Source organism: Dasypus novemcinctus (assembly GCF_030445035.2).
Source record: "Dasypus novemcinctus isolate mDasNov1 chromosome 19 unlocalized genomic scaffold, mDasNov1.1.hap2 SUPER_19_unloc_1, whole genome shotgun sequence".
Classification (NCBI taxonomy): Eukaryota; Metazoa; Chordata; class Mammalia; order Cingulata; family Dasypodidae; genus Dasypus; species Dasypus novemcinctus.
This window is the reverse complement of record NW_026688134.1, coordinates 239,298-256,423: the sequence shown is the minus strand read 5'-3', so window position 1 is coordinate 256,423 and position 17,126 is coordinate 239,298. Positions and strand designations below refer to the sequence as shown.

Sequence of the window (17,126 nt, the reverse complement as noted above, 5' to 3'; positions counted from 1 at the left end):
ACAGGGAACCCAGGAAAAGTCTGAAACACTTCTGAGGAAGAAGAAAAGATGATATTTCATGGCCGAGGGATGCATCAGAGCATGAAGGGGAAGAAAGAAACTCTTCATATCATGGTCAAGACAAACCCAGTACAGACTGGAATGTTCTCCTAAGAATCTATGCCAGTCACACCCAGGAATTACATCCCATAATTACCTCCTCTAGAACTATCGTGCACACCACCCTTTGAAGAGACTGACCATGATTTACCAGGTGAAACAATGGACTGCCCGGAGGGAGTTGGCTTGTAGCATATCTCTATGCTCTCTCATAACCCAGCCCATGACACCCCTCACTTTCTCTGGATCTACAACATAGACTGACATGCCAGTAACCCCCTTTGGGAGAATCACAGCAGACTCCTAGGTTTTTGGAGCAAAACCCTGCCATCCTCTGCAGATAAAGTACTCTCCTTTTGAGAAACAGTTTTTGTTATGTTCCTGGGCCTCAGTGGAAATCAAATGCTTAACCCTGGGACAGCAAGTCACCATGAGAACTGACTTGCCAGCATGAACTGGGTGTAGTCTGACCCACAAAGCCATAAAGTTTGGGTGTGCACAGCACTACCCCTTATGAAGTGGCAGTGTGATATACAAGACTGGGTTCAAGCCAGACCTGAAGGCACAAGTAAGTTATATGAAGTGGTTCAAATGCCCATGTTCCTCCCCAACTCCCACTGTATTACCTTCTCCTTCCCAGCCCAACGCTATGGCTTCTTGGAGAGTTCCAACAAGGAGTTGAGGAAAAGAATATTAAGGTCCAGTTAACAGACAGTTTTGTATGATATATAGGTAGCATCTATAAGTGGACAGTTGCAGCACTGCAGTCCAATTCTGGGACACCCCTGAAAAACAGTGTTGAAGGGAAATCCATCCAGTGGGCAGTAGTTAGAGCAGTATATCTGGCTGTTCATTTTGCCTGGAGGGAGAAATGGTCAGATTTGCATTTGTACAATGATTCATGAGCTGTGAGCCATGGTTTGGCAGAATGGTCAGGGACAAGGAGAGAGCACGATTGGAAAATTGATTCACACAGGGCATTCATTGCAGGATGAAAAGTGATAATGAAAGAGCAGTGAACCCAGACATGGAGGAGAATTGTGGTTAATAGTGCAATGGCAAGAATGTCCTTCTGCAAACTTGAATAGATGGATGTCTCTATTGCTGGGTGGTGAGGATGTGGAGAAGCATTGGATGAATAAAATTAATGTAACCTGTGAAGTACAGTTAAGAGCAATACTATAATATCCTTGTATCAGTGCCATAGATGTACTGCATTAATAATAGGAGACATAGGAAAAACAAGCCGGATGCATGCTATGGATAATCGTGATAATAGTCAGATGAAACTATCTCATAATCTGTAACACATGTTCCACAATGATGTGGTGTATTGGTGAAGGGGTGTTGCGTGGGATTTCCACATGTATGCCTGACTGTTTTCTAAGTTCATGACTTCTGTAATGACATTATATATTTTTAAAAGGGATTGTGAAAGAGAAAGGAGTGATGCAGGCAAAACAACAAATGTACAGAAATGAGAGATGTTGCGTCCGTACGTATTAATCCCTTTGGTGGAAATGACCATATGGCAGGCCCAGAAGCAGGTGTTTGAGGGAATTCGTTCCAGATGGAGAGAACAGGTTGCCCTCAGTTTTATTGCCTGGCTAACCCTGGTTTGGGGCCTCCCCTTATCCTCCCTGGCTGCTCCTTCCCTCTGAGGGGGTCACTTCTCATTCCATTAGCCTCTGCTACCCTCTTCAGTTGCATACAGCTCCCCCTCCTGACCTGCCCCTGCCCCAAATCTTCCCATTAGCATCTTCCCAGGCTCCTTCCTCCTTTACTCATGATCATCTGTGGACTCTAATCTCCATCATCATCATCCTTTTCTGGGCATTGCATAACCCCAACATCAGGCCCTCCACACTATGGTACTTTGCTCTGTTCCATGCCCAGGCCCAGCCCAGGAGGCCAGGCCCAGAGGCTCTGTCAGAAGCTATGGGGACATCATGGCCAACATCCTCTGAGGACTTCCTACCCTGGTCAGGCAGGTCGACTTCAGGGGACCAGACTGAGCCCTCTCAGTCCCCCTCAGATGCTCCTGAAATAGGCCAGTAGGACAACGTAGGAGACACCACAAAACCCAAGCCTTTGTTAAGAATCTCTGTTGAGAACCTCTGGAGCTTTTCTCAGGTATTTCCTCCTGGCTGGACCCCACCCCCTTGCCCAAATTTCCTTTCATGGGTAAAGGCCTTTATGACTCAATAGTATCAAATCCTTGCTGCCTGTTCCATTTATCATTTGAATTGGATGGCTGGGTGTGCCAAAGTAAAACTGAAGAGTCGATTTGAACATTGAGCAAAGACTTTCATTCATTCATTCACCCATTCATTCATTTCATTTATAATCCTTTTAAGGGAGCCAAATTTCCAGAAGAACTAGTTCAGTCTTAAAAAAAAAAAAAAAGAAAGAAAAGAAAGAAAGAAAGAAAAAAGAAAACAGGTAATATCTAAAGAAGAAAGTCAGAAATTTCTGTTATTTTTTTCTCTTTGGTAAAAGTGGTTCTATCTCATTTGAATAACAAGCTGCCTACAGAGAGCAATGTTGCCATGAAATTGAGGTTGAGATGTCAGCACTTGGCCTGTAATGTGATGGAAGCATCCATTCTTTTTGGACAGGCTATGAAACTGCAGTTTGAAAAAGGCCCAGTCGCAGGGGAATGCTGTTTATGTCAAATGGGGGGTGAGAGCAGTGATGAAGCTCACAATGACAGAGGCACATGGGGAAGTGAAACACAAAAGCTGATCCATTGACTGTGTCTCTCACTTCCTTCAACCCCCAGGAGGATTAAAGACAGACATTGGGCAGATGTGACTCAGTTTGCCTAAAAGCAAGACTTTTAGGCTGACCATTCCTCCCAGCCTTCCAAAAGTTGTTCTTCAAAGGTGGGCTTTTGGCTGACAACACCTGCCAGCCCTGGTGTTTTCTGGGCTGCGTTAATCCACAGAAGGGTGCTATTTCAGGTAGGACCCTAAGACCCAAGGTTCATGGGCAAACCAGTGTCATGGACTCTGTGGCATCCATATGGCACATCTCTTCAGAGATGATACCCTCCTCCCTGCAACTCTGGGATCCCAAACCAGTCAAAGCATTCACCCTCAGTGTGCCCCATGGTTGCCCAAAACTGCATGCTAAGATTGGGGTCACAGTGACATTTTGGGTCTCTAAATTAATGTCAGTTCTGAGTCAGTGTCTAATAATCCCTGAGTGTCTGATCATTTCCTTTTCTCATGGGGAAAGCTGGGAGGAAGATGAACAGTATAAAGTTGGGGAAGCATAGCAGGGTGCCTTCTGAAGAAGATCCAGGCATCCCTTCAGTCAGGGTTTCCAGGTCTGTAAATGATCCTGATTTTGGAATTGACTGAGGGGGCATGACTCTGTTTTTTGGCACTTGATCTAAAATCCTTCTCTTATACAAATCAAGAAAGGATTGAGTAGATTTTCTATTTCACTTACACATATCCCACAATCCCCTACCCAATATCATAGGTTTCTGCGGGGCAGACTCTTGCGACTGCTGCTTTGCGTCTAGGGTCATTACACTAGCCATGCCTACTTGGTCTTTGTCAAGTGCTGCCACTTAGCTCCTGACACCCTGGCATTCCATCATCCCTGTTGTGTGGGAAAATTTCTTTCAAAAAAATCAAACACAAAGAGTTTCATAGATGCTATATAAAAGTATTAATAACCTGCCAATACTTGGAGACATTGCTGCCATGGATGACTCATTTTGGGCAAGAGGAATGTGTTGCCTTGGGCTTGACTCACCACCTGCTCAAAAGTCACACTTAAGAGTTCTCAATGAGGGGAAATTCTCAGATTACATTACCAAACTGTAAGGGAGTCTTGAGCTACTGTGGCATTTTGCTTTTTCCATTGTTTAGTGCTTGGTGTGTGAGTTGTTTGAGAAATAAATTATCATGAAAGGCAGTGGCTTGAAAGAAGAATAACTGTTTATTCCTAGAATCCATTCAGTTCATGTGGGAAAAATACCTTCTACAACAGTCTCCCGCATTTAAAATATCTCCCGAATATTGTTTTTTTTTTCACTTCAACATGGAAAACCACCGTGCCTGGCAGCAGCTCACAGGGCGGAGAGGTGAGATAACAGATGACACAATCTGAGGAGACCTCAAAGTGGACTTTTTTTGGCCAGTGTTTTTGTTGCTTCTTCCTGAGGCCCCAGTCCCCACCTGGTCTAGCCTGAGGCTCAGTGCATGCATTCCCTGTAGCTAAAGCTCCCTTTTGGGAGCCGCTGAATTTGGAGTCTTTTTCTCCTCTTTGGGAGGGCATCCCAGGGGCTGGTCTTCCTCTTGCACCTTTCAGGGGTCCTTCCTGCCCCTTTGTCTTTCTCTTGTGTGTAATCCAATGAAGGGCCCTCCGTAAGATGTTTCTTCTGGGTTGCTGTGTGTTTTCCAGGCCTGATGGGATCATGGAAGAAAGTGTGTCAGGAAAATCTCTGATCTGGGTGAGGGGCTTCTCTTCCCTTGGCCTTGGGGATCCCTCAGCTCTTTCTCTGGTTGACATTTTCTAAGGAGGAGTTTAGATTGTCCTCCTATTGGAGAAGTGGCTGCAACGTGGTCTGATTATAGTGCTTCTTTGTACGGAGGGCTAAGAGAGGTCCTCCTGCCACAGGTGGCTCTCCCTGGTCTCCCTATAGGACCCACCACCTGAGAAGTGGCCAGGCCCCCACTGGCTCCTCCCTGGGCATGGCCTGAGAGGCCCCAGAAGCAAACCTACCTGATTCTAGGTTTAATTCCACTGGGCTGGCCTGGAGTTGTGGCTCTATGTCCATAGTGGTTTCAACCCCATAGGACAGGAGGTTAGTTGTGCTGCTCAAAGTTGTAGCAGCAGTAGCCAGGTGTGCAGGGGTCAGGGGTAGAGGGCGACTGCCCAGTACACCCCTGCACAGGCTAGGATTGGCCCTGATTTGACTGGGCTAAATTAAGGGGAGGGAGAAGGAACGTGAGTGAGGTAGAGGGATGCCTCTTGCCCATGCCCTCTGTAGATGTCCTAAAGGCACAGCGGGCAGAGGGGAGAGGCAAGGCAAGGCAAGGGAAGGGGTGGGCAGGGGCAGGGAGCAGGACAGGGTTGTGGGGGAGGAAAGGGAGGAACAGAGGGCTGGCAGGTGGAATGGGCCACAAGCCACCTGGGGCAGAGATGGAAGAGCTGCCGGTGGGGATGACAGGAACATTGGGAAGACAGAAAAAGAGGTGCAGAGTGGGGGAACCCAGGATGCAGGGGTGAGTGGGCCCGGGGTAAAGGTCAAAAACAAGGTTGGGAATGTGGGGGGCAGTGCCAGGGAGGATTGTGGAAAGAGGGAAATGGCCAGTGGTGGTGAGGAGGGGGTGGCCAGAGTAGAATAAGGGAGGAAGGAGTAAAAGGGAGGGAAAGAGGAAGGAAAGGAAAGGACCAGGATGGTGCCTCCAAAGGGAGGGTGGGCTTCCCCAGACACCACCTGGAGGGAGGTTCTCACCCCCAGCAGTGCTGCTGGGGCCTCCCACAGAGGGGCAGGTGGTTGTGCCCCCGGAGGGAAGAGTGGGCCGCCAGAGGCAAGTCTCCCAGAGGACCCAGCCAGAGATCTCACAGGCGGGTCACTCTGTGGGTGTGGAGGTCGCCTGGCGGCCAGACACCAGGCCACCAAAGGGGTCCCAGATGGAGCAGCACCCTCCGCAAAGTCCCCCTTTGGCGGGCGGTCATCCCGGGGAGGTGGAAAGGCCCACGGGTGACAGGTGACGCGACAGTGTCTGGCCGGTCCAGGTTCCTTGCGCAGGGGGCTGCAAGAAAGAAATCAGAGGCTTTAATTAGAGGAAGAAGGGGGCAGGGAGCCCTAGCAGGCCTGGCCGGGGAGGGGCTGCTGCTGCCTCCATCCAAACTGATTGCTTATGTCCCAGGGTTTCTTGTAGACATTTGACCCAATGCCCACAGCTTTCCTGTGCATTGTTCATCTCTATGGTCCCATCTCTTATCCACGTGAGAGTGCTCTGGGAACCTGGAGAGCACAGGCCATGCTCAGGAGGGGGAGCAGGAAAGAGGGAATAAACAGGAATCACCTTTTCCGAGGAGGACTCACACCTGGTGTCCCCACGGCGCCTCCCTGGCAAGCTCTCCAGGCTGGGAAATCAGGAGACTGGGTTACAGGTGGTGAGGGCAGGAGGAAAACACCTGCTCTGGGGCTGCATGCCATAGCCTGTTGGGTGAGGCTTCTAGAGAAATAGATTCTAGGAGATCCAAGACTGGGGAGATCATGTCCAATGGTCATGGGAAACAATGGAGGGGCTCACGCATGTTTAATGCAACCATTTCTCAAGGACTTTCCCACTAATTGTATCATGTGATCCCTACAAATGTCATGTTCATTAAACTGCAATAAAGCTATTTCACAGGAGGAATCTCAGGTTTAGTGCGATTAAACTCTTTGCCCCTAGCAGACCACACAATTCCTGCTTTCCCATTCCATCAAGATTTGTTGCACTGTATCGCACACACGTTGTATGTCCAGCCCCTTCCCTCTTTCTTTGTCAGGATGTGTGGAGGATGTGAGAGTGTCCCAAGGTCTGAGAGTCTTCCTTGTGTTCATGGCCTCTGGGACCTCTGCTCCCTGAGAGGGTCTTTAACAACTTTGACGGGCTCAGACTAGGAAGGTGACTTTGGCTGTGCAGGATTGAGGCTTTGGTTCACCCTTGGAGCAGGTGTGTTGGGAGAACAGAACCTTACCTGTTAATTCACCCTTTTCCTCGATTCTCTTGCCTCTGCACTGACACTGTCAAACCATAAAAGAAGATAGGATCTCATGGGATACAATCTCTGTCTTTTCAAGGAAACCTTCCAAACCCTATCCATCAATAACATATCATTTGTATTAGTCTGCTAAGCATTTTTAGGGAGTTAATTCCAATGATTATCTTTTCATCTTTGAATAACACATTTTTTTCTGGATGAGATATCGATTGATTTTGAGTCTTTTTTGAGAAGAGCCTCCTTCTGAAAGGACACAGAATCTACACCCTAGAGGAGCAAGTGTGGCTCCACAGAAGGCTGCTGGTTCCTGATGTCTCAACTTGGACAAGAACATCTCATTGAGCCTTCCTGGGGCTCAGCACTGCTCTCCACATCAGCCCTCCTACATGGAACCTGCTTGGCCAAGGGATACCTTCTGAGGGATATGGACAGTGAGCAAGTGTTGAGGGACTGTCTTTAGTTGAATACCCTGAACTTCTTAAAACTTACAATCCATAGCCACCAAAAATGTGTGAATTTATCCTGGAGCCCTCTGCCACACCCACATGGATGATTTATGAGTTTTGGAATGAAACAGTTGCCCCACTTCAAAATCGCCTTCCCCTACCTGCTCCCTAGATGATGGGCTCTTCTCTGTGAGAGGTTATTACTAAGGTGTCCCTCTGGGCCTACATAATGGGTGTAGAAAGTGGGAAGTGGGATAGGCAAAAACAGTGAGTCTCGACCATTAACTGATCCCAGGGTCCCTTACCTCACTCAAGTCCAGGTGTCTCTGGACTCCCCGAAATTTCACCTTCCTCTTCTTAGAGTGGGTCAAGATGTTTAAGAGCCCCTTTCCAAGGAAGAGGAAGAAGAGGGATCCTAGTACCCCTATGGCTGTGCTTTTGCTCAGCCACAGGATACTGAAAAGAATTACAATGAAAAGAAACACCTCCAAACTGCACACTCCACTGCTGCCTCAGGGAACTGGCACTGAGGAAGCACATTCCAGCCTAGAGTTCTGAGGTGACAGTCGTACAGGGCTTCAAAGAGCCACAGTGTTTCAGTTGGTGGGGGAGGGGATGACCAGAGGAAGGTGTCCCCACAGCCCATCGCCCGCTACCTTGTTACCCTTTGACCCCACTGACACCCTTCCTCATCCTCTTGTTCTCTCCATAGTTTTCTTTGGCTTCCTATTTTACAAATACACACTTTACTCACTTCATTGGTATAATTTCAGTATAATTTTCCATTTCACTCTGGGCAGAAATATCTACTAACCAGTGTACTAATTCACCAATTCCATGACCATTGACAATGTGACTTTCTCCCAGAAATTTTGCTAAAACTCTTGATTTACACCTAGAGACTCGTCTTCTCTCAAGCCTAGTGGCCTGTTTTGTTGTTGTTGTTGTTTGCTTGCTTGCTTGCTTGTTTCTTTGTATGTGAGTGTGTGAAATACCCTAAAATATATCAGAGTTTCTCCCCATGATCACTACTGAAATTTTGGGTTAGATATTTCTTTTCTGTAATGTTTTTGGCCAGATTTTTCTTTTCAGTAGAGAATTTACCAGAACTGGCAGATCTTTTCTCCACCAGCTTTCTCCAGTTCAACTTCCCCATCAGCGTCTTGACCCAGGGAACTTACAATTCAAGCCATGTGCCTTATGTATTCTCCCTTGACTTCAGGAGCGTTCTTTGTTTTTCATTAAAGTCTCTTCAGAAAACTTGCCATTTAATGTTTAACTTAATATGATTAAAATTTTAATGTATTGAAGGATAACATTAGATTAAAATCAAGTATTAGAAAAATGAATATATTTATACAAATTTGGCATACTGAACACAATCATTTCCCACTCATAATAGTGTAAGCATAGAACCAAGATTTCACCAAAATTGTCAGAGACTATTTTTCATAATGATTATTGGGTGATAATGAGTTTGGTTGTGAAAGAAAAGTCCTTACTGACCACAGGAAAGGTCGAATTAAATGTCAAATTAATTATTCATGAAATCATGGGGCAATTAGTATTTTAAAGTATGGAGGTCAATAATGAATGTAAGAGCTGATAGTTTGAAGAAGTTGCTTCTGGGAAGCTGTTCTCAAGAAGTAACTGCAGGCGGTGGACTTGGCCCAGTGGTTAGGGCGTCTGTCTACCACATGGGAGGTCCGCAGTTCAAACCCGGGCCTCCTTGACCCGTGTGGAGCTGACCCATGCACAGTGCTGATGCGTGCAAGGAGTGCCTTCCCACACAGGGGTGTCCCCTGCGTAGGGGAGCCCCACGAACAAGGAGTGTGCCCCATAAGGAGAGCCACCCAGCGTGAAAGAAATTGCAGCCTGCCCAAGAATGGTGCCACACACACGGAGAGCTGACACAAGATGATGCAACAAAAAGAAACACAGGAAACGGACTTTGGCCCAGTGGTTAGGGCATCCGTCTACCATATGGGAGGTCCGCAGTTCAAACCCCGGGCCTCCTTGACCCGTGTGGAGCTGGCCATGCGCAGTGCTGATGCGCGCAAGGAGTGCCGTGCGATGCAAGGGTGTCCCCCGCGTGAGGGAGCCCCACGCACAAGGAGTGCGCCCGTTAGGAAAGCCGCACAGCGAGAAAAGAAAGTGCAGCCTGCCCAGGAATGGCGCCGCCCACACTTCCCGTGCCGCTGACGGCAACAGAAGCGGACAAAGAAACAAAACGCAGCAAATAGACACCAAGAACAGACAACCAGGGGAGGGGGGGAAATTAAATAAATAAATAAATCTAAAAAAAACAAAAACTTGTTTAAAAAAAAAAAAAAGAAAGAAACACAGATTCCCATGCCGCTGACAACAACAGAAGCGGACAAAGAAGGTGCAGCAAATAGACACAGGGAACAGACAACCGGGGTGGGGGAAGAAGGGGAGAAAAATAAATAAATAAATAAATTTAAAAAAAAAAAAGGAAGTAACTGCAACAGGAGACTAAGAGATTCATTGTTCTTTAAAACTTTTATTATTTTTATAGAAGTACTTGATATCTAAACATTATCTGAGTAAAATTAGTTATTTTAAAAAGTTATTTAAAAATTGGACTTTATTTTAAAATTTCTTTCAGCCCAATTCAAATAATAAATTCTTACAATTAAAATGTAATTTAAGATGACAAGGCATTCAGAAATGGCCTCCCACTTGAAAATATCACAATGCTGGATTATTTAGACTGAGCCCATTTTGAAAAATATTTCTGAGCTCTCCAGAACTTGTAATAAATCCTCAATGGATCACAGCAGCCACCGCTAGAAAAATCTCAACAAACAATGGAAATCAAAAGAGTATTAAACTTATGACTGAATCTGGAATGGAAAGACCACACTGGGTCCAGGTAGCCTTGGAATTGTGCCCAATGCATGATCCTAGTGGTTCACTGAATGTGAGCCCCACTGAGGAACTGCCTTGCAACTTGGCTAATTGGAGGGGCTGGATATGTAATCCCATGTAATCAAAATGTCACCTATCTGCTGCAAAAGATCTTTGTCTTTAATTGAAAAGAGGGACTTAGAAAAATGTAGATGATGCCCAAGTGAATGAAACATCTAGCTTTTGTTGGTACTTGGTGGGAACTTGATAATTACTATCAAAATCTTTCCAAATAGTTTTTAACTGTAGCCTCTCCCTCATATAATCCAAGTATTTGAATTATACTATTCTTGCAGAATGAGGATCCCAATGAAAGAAACAGCATGAAAATCCATCCAAATTGTTAAGTCCATAGCATCTGGCAGAAACCAAGTCAAATCACCTTTTGACATCTTCTGAAGATTCCTAAAGTTAAACTCAAACATATTGCTCCTATTTTATACTTAGAAAATAGATGAGCAAACCATTTACCCTGAGCAAGATTGAAAAGAAACTTTGAGCAAGCAGCAGAAATTAAGTATGAACTGGAGATACTAAAAATATATGAAGCTGGAGCAGTCTGATATGGTTATGAATTCCAAAAATAGATATTGGTTTATGTTTGTAATCTGGGCATGATTAAGTGAGGAGTAGGGCTTTGAGTTGGCCATGTCATTAGGGCACTGAGTCCCTGCCTCTTGGTGGGTGGGGACTCACAGATCAAAGGCATGGCAAAGGACAGAGTTAAGTGTTTATGATGTTGGAGTTTGATGCTGAAGCCTTCAGCTGGGGCCCCAGGACATATGCTCACAGAGGAAAGAGAAGCCAGCCCCAGGAAGAGAGGAATGCTGAGCTCAGGAAGAAGCAAGCCCTGGGAAGAAAGGAACCCTGAACCCAGAGAGAAGCAAGGCCCTGGAAGGGAGGAACCCAGGAAGCCTGAACCCTCACAGTCATCCAGAGCCATCTTGCTCCAACATATGAAAATAGAATTTGGTGAGGAAAGTAAATTTTGCTTTATGACCTGGTATCTGTAAGCTCCTACCCCAAATAAATACCTTTTATAAAAACCAACCAATTTCTGGTATTTTGTACCAGCACCCCTCTGTTTGACTAATACAGAAGCAGTATACAAAGTAAGCATGATTAAAGAGTTTCAAAAGAATTCTCAGCTCTAGGCCTACTTTATATTTCAGGCACACAGTCTCATAAGCATAGTCATCAGTATCAAGGGCTCCTTATTGGACCATTCTTTGTTGGTCTTTGCCATGACACTTGGGGATTATTGTTGTTCCACTGGGGAATGTGACAGAGCTCCTCTGGGTAGGAACTCAGCACTCCCTTAGTTGACGTTTGTAATTGTAACTACTATAAAAATACCCAACACATTTTTGTAAATTGTAATTTTTGAAGATACATACATCATAAAAAATGTTACACTAAAAATTGTACTCCCCACACCCCCTACCCCACTCCTCCCACACCAACAACCTCCCCCATCATTGTGGCACACTCATCACACTGAGTGAACACATTTTGGGGCACTGCTGCAGGTGGTAGATTCTTAAAGGAGATAAGAGCAGGGCTGAGATGGACTACTGATGTTTAATGTATGTAGAAGTTTTAATTAACCTTACTGTAAAAGGGTGGAAACATATAAAGTTGACGGTAATATATTATAGTGAGTCATAGTTGGTGTATAAATGGGAATGTGGCTGAAAAGTGTAGTCTAGGGATGTACATGTCAATTCACAGAAAGCTAGAGAATATTCTAGGGAATGAATAACACAGTAAACCCAGAGGTGGCTGAGAATTGTGGTTGATGGTACAGATGCAAGAGTGTCCTATGTGAACTAGAGAAGATATACATCTGCAGATATACATATTGCAGGGTGGTAGGAATGTGGAGAAGCATGGAAAATATACAACTGGAATGACCTACAGACTGTGGTTAACAGTAATAATGTACCATTTATGCATCTATGCCTAGGATGTACTGTTTAGATAATGGGGAAGCATGGAAAAAGTGTGCCAAATGTAAGCTATGGACCTGGTAATAATCTGATGACATCATCACATAATCTGTAACAAATGTGCCACCACAGTGTGGTGTATTGATAGAGGGGTGTTATATGGGAATTCTGCACATGTGTATGATTGTTTTGTAAGTTTACAACTTTGCCATAAAAAGTATTTAAAAAGTAATAATAGGGTATGTTGGAGCAATAACATACCAAATGAAAGATAAGGACTGTAGTTAGTAGTGAGATTTTGACAATATTCTTTCATAATTTGAACAAATGTCTCGTAACAATGCAAGGTGTTGGTGTTGAGTTCATGTATGGGACCCCTGTATGATGTTATGCATGTTTGCTTTGTAAGTTCACAACTTTTACTATATACATTGTTTATGTCTGTAAATGTATAAATCATATAAAAAATAACAGAGTGGGTTGGTGGAAAAATATACCAAATGTAAGATACTTTGGTTAGTAGTAATATTCTGATGATGCTCTTTAATCTTTAGTTATAAATGATTCACAACAATGTTAGGCATTGGTGACAGAGTGAAGTATGAGAGCCCCATATGCTGTTATATATGTTTGTTTTGCAAGTCCACAACAATTACTATACACTTATTTTTTATATATTTTGTGTATAAGTGATATATTTCAATAAATTTAAAAAAAAGAATTCCACAAGTCAAAAAAATAAAAATAAAAATAAAAATACCCAACATATATGAGAACATTTTTATGTCCCCTATACACATGCCCTGGAGAACTACCCCCACTCACGTGCCCCCCCCCCATCAATAACACCCCACACCAGTGTCCTCCCCTGCCAGAGCTGAACCTCTCTGTGGTCCAAAACTTCACAACAGTGAAGCCTAATATATTGCCAAATTCAATTAATAGCAAAATGAAATATAGTGATGGGTTTAAAGTTTAGAAATAGAATACATAACAAGTTAGAAATGCTACAATAAAGTAAAAATTAATGGTTGTATTAATAAAATGAAAAATATAATAATGATTTGTTTCAAACATTTTTATTTTCATCACTCTAATAGCTGTTGCCCTGTATCTACAGTGGCAAGGCACTTTCTTTCATTTCTTCCTCAGTATCTGCATCCTTTTTTTTTTCCTAATTTTTAAATTTTGTCTTCAAAAAAGTTTTAGATCACCATCATTCACATACACAGTATACGGGACTCCCATATAGCCAACATCAAACCTTTTTCCCCTTTCCCCAGCAATGATCTTTTTACATGTTCATGTTATATTTTCTGTAGCTGATGTACAGATTTTGAAACATAGCTATCAAACATGTTTCCATTTTGGTTTCCATTATGGTTTATATTTTAGACTGTATAAAATTCTAAATTCTTAGCTTCCTTGTGTTTTACACTATGGTTTACATTTTAGCTTACAGACTTTTATACACTTTTGGTATAAGTTAACATGTCCTATGTCCATCATTGCATGATCTTGTGGAGCACTTCCATTGCCGCCAAGTTGTCCTGCTTCCATCTATTCTGTACCTCTCTCCCCCTCCACTCAGGGCCCACAGTGACAATCTTCATTACTTGGGGTAGTAAACTAGGCCTAGACCTACAAGGTGTCTAAGAATTACCTCCTGAGATCCTCCGTGTTGCTCAAATGTGGCCAAACTCAGCGTATAAATGCATTACCTTCCCCCTAGCATGGGACATGATTCCTGGGGATGATCCTCCTTGCCACCAAGGGATTATTACCAATCACTAACTGGTGATGCAACTAGAGAGAGACCTTGAATAAAAGGGTCAATTCAGACCAACAGAATATCTCAGTCTACATGTTGGAACAAGTGCTTAAAATTGCTTTTTGACCTTGAATCAAAGGGGAAAATGGCAAAGGCAAAGGAATTCATATGGCTAAGAGTCTTACAAAGAGAGTCAGGAGGTCATCAGAGGGGTCACGCTTAAACACACTTCAGCAGGACCCCAGAGAGAACCAAAGCAGGTACATCCCTAGGTGCTGGTTCTCCTGAAGGCTATGGAAATCCCCAGATATATATGGTCATGGCAGATGGATTTGGAGTTCTGTGCTATGTGAGAGGGCCCTATTTGGAATTTGTGCTCCTGAGTGTGATGGAGCTGGACTCAGATGTGACCTTCCTACACGTATCTCTTCTGTCACTTTTAGTGAACCTGTGGTTGGCGCTAGGGTTCGTGTATACTCAGGGGATTTGAATCTCTGGACTGCCCATGTGCCAGCTGGGCCCTGAACCTCAGCAGAGTTGCCACTCCTAATCTCTGGTTCTTTGGACTTACCAGGTCAGCTACCAGGAAGGTGAAGATGGTCAACCAGGTAACTAAGAGTGCCAACAACTGCAAGCAGAGGAATTGCATCCATCATCCATGTGGAATCTAAGCCTCCTCTTGATCTAGAGGTGGGGTGGATATCACCATCCTAGGGTCCACAGAATGAAGGAATAAAATATGGATTAGCGTGTACTTACTGATATTCTACTATAAAACTATTGTGACTAGTAATAGAAGAAATCGTAGCATTGAGGTGGAGAAAGTGGCCACAGTAGTTTCTGAGGGCAGGGAGAGGGAAGAAGAGATGTGATGTGGGGGCATTTTTGGGGCTTTGAGTTGTCCTAAATGATACTGCAGGGTCAGATGCTGGACTTTATTATCCTACCATAACCCAGTGAATGTACTGGGGGAGAGTGTGAACTACAGGGTAAACTATTATCTATATGTTGCAGTAGTGCTCCACCATGTGTTCACGGCTTGCAATGACTGTGCCACAATGATGGAGGAGGTTGTTGGTGTGGGAGGAGTGGCACTGAGGGATGGGTGGTGTACGGAACCTCATATTTTTTTTGTCTTCATTTTTTTAGTATTACATTCAAAACATATGAGGTTCCCATATATCCCCCACCCGCCTCCTCCCACGCCTCCCCCCATAACAACAGTCTCCTCCATCATCATGAGACATTCATTGCATTTGGTGAATACATCTCAGAGCACCGCTGCACCTCATGGTCAATGGTCCACATCATAGTCCACACTCTCAGTGGGCGATGGGAGGACATACAATGTCCAGCAACTGTCCCTACAGCATCACCCAGGACAACTCCAAGTCCCGAAAACGCCTCCACATCTCATCTCTTCCTCCCATTCCCTATCCCCAGCAGCCACCATGGCCACTTTCTCCTCACCAATGCCACATTTTCTTCAATTACTAATCACAATAGTTCATGAATAGATTATCAGTAAGTCCACTCTAATCCATACTCTGTTCCTCCATCCTGTGGACCTTGGAATGGTTGTGTCCACTCCACATCTGTAACAAAGGGGGCTTAGATTCCACATGGATGCTGGATGCAATCATGCTTTCAGTTGTAGGCACTCTTTTTTTTTTTTTTTTAAGATTTATTTATTTATTTATTTATTTATTTATTTCTCTCCCCTTTCCCCCCACCCCGGTTGTCTGTTCTCTGTGTCTATTTGCTGCATCTTCTCTTTGTCCGCTTCTGTTGTTGTCAGCAGTATGGGAATCTGTGTTTCTTTCTGTTAGTTCATCTTGTTGTGTCAGCTCTCCATGTCTGTGGCTCCATTCCTGGGCAGGCTGCACTTTCTTTCACACTGGGTGGCTCTCCTTACAGGGCGCACTCCTTGTGGGTGGGGCTCCCCTACATGGGGGACACCCCTGCGTGGCACAGCACTCCTTGTGCACATCAGCAGTGCATATGGGCCAGCTCCACACGGGTCAAGGAGGCCCGGGGTTTGAACCACAGACCTCCCATGTGGTAGATGGACGCCCTAACCACTGGGACAAGTCCACCGCCAGTTGTAGGCACTCTTGGCTCCATGGTGTCATGGTTAACCTTCTTCAACTCCGTGTTAGCTGAGTGGGGTAAGTCCAATAAACCAGAGTGTAGGAGCTGGAGTCTGTTGAGGCTCAGGGCCTGGTCAGTCCAGAGATTCAGGTCTCCTGGGTATATATTAAACCCCAGCACCAACTATAGTTCCAGTAAAAGTAACAGGAGAGGCTTGTGAACAAAGATCATATCTGAGTCCAGCTCCATCACACAAACACAAACTCCAAAGCAGGGCCAACTGACATGGCACTGAACTCCATCTGCCATGACCATAGAACCTGTCGGTCTCCGTAGCCGTCAGAAGAACCAATACCCGGGGTGGTATCTACTATATCTGTCCCTGGAACTCTGCTGAGGTGTGCATAAGGGCAACCCCTCTGATAACCTCTTGACTCTTTTTTTGAGACTCATAGCCATATAAACTCATTTGTCCTTTCCATTTCCACCCTTGATCCTGGTATTATAGGTAGATTGAGATATTCTGCTGGTCTGAGTTCACCCTTTTATTCGAGGTCTCTTTCTAGTTGCTTCGCCAGTATTAAAAACTGCTTTTTGACCTTGAATAAAATGAAAGGGGGAACTGGCAAAGACAAATGAGTTTATATGACTAAGTGTCTTCATAAAAGAGTCAGCAGGTCATCAGAGGGGTCACACTTACACCTCAGCAGAACCCCAGAAACAGCCAAAGCAGATACAACCCCAGGTACCAGTTCTCCTGAGGGCTACGGAGACCCATACATTCTATGGTCATGGCAGATGGCTCTAGAATTCAGTGCCATGTCAGCTGGCCCTATCTTTTTTGGAATGTTTGGCAATTCCTGAGGAATTTCAATGTAGGTGTGCCACATGGCCAGGAAATGCCCCTACTGGGTTTATACCCAGGACAACCGAGAGCAGTGACATGAACAGACATCTGCGCACCTGTGTTCATAGCGACATTATTCACAATTGCTTAAAGTTGGAAACAACCCAGGTGTCTATTAGCTGATGGCAGGAAGAATGTCTTGGAGAGGTGACATCCCCTTTCTGAGGGAGGGGGTGGTTCAAGAGGCAGCC

The 17,126-nt window shown here is 44.7% G+C and overlaps 1 long non-coding RNA gene across 4 annotated transcripts in view; it reads left to right on the top strand.

The window, feature by feature from the left end:
• LOC131277428 (uncharacterized) overlaps positions 1-13,590 on the top strand; it is a 345,246-nt gene extending 331,656 nt beyond the window's left edge. For all 4 annotated transcript variants that reach the window (XR_011648155.1, XR_011648156.1, XR_009184594.2 and 1 more), the window contains one exon: positions 5-13,590. This is a non-coding gene — a long non-coding RNA (uncharacterized lncRNA). The remainder of the gene's footprint in view (positions 1-4) is intronic.
• The last annotated feature ends 3,536 nt before the right edge of the window (positions 13,591-17,126 follow it).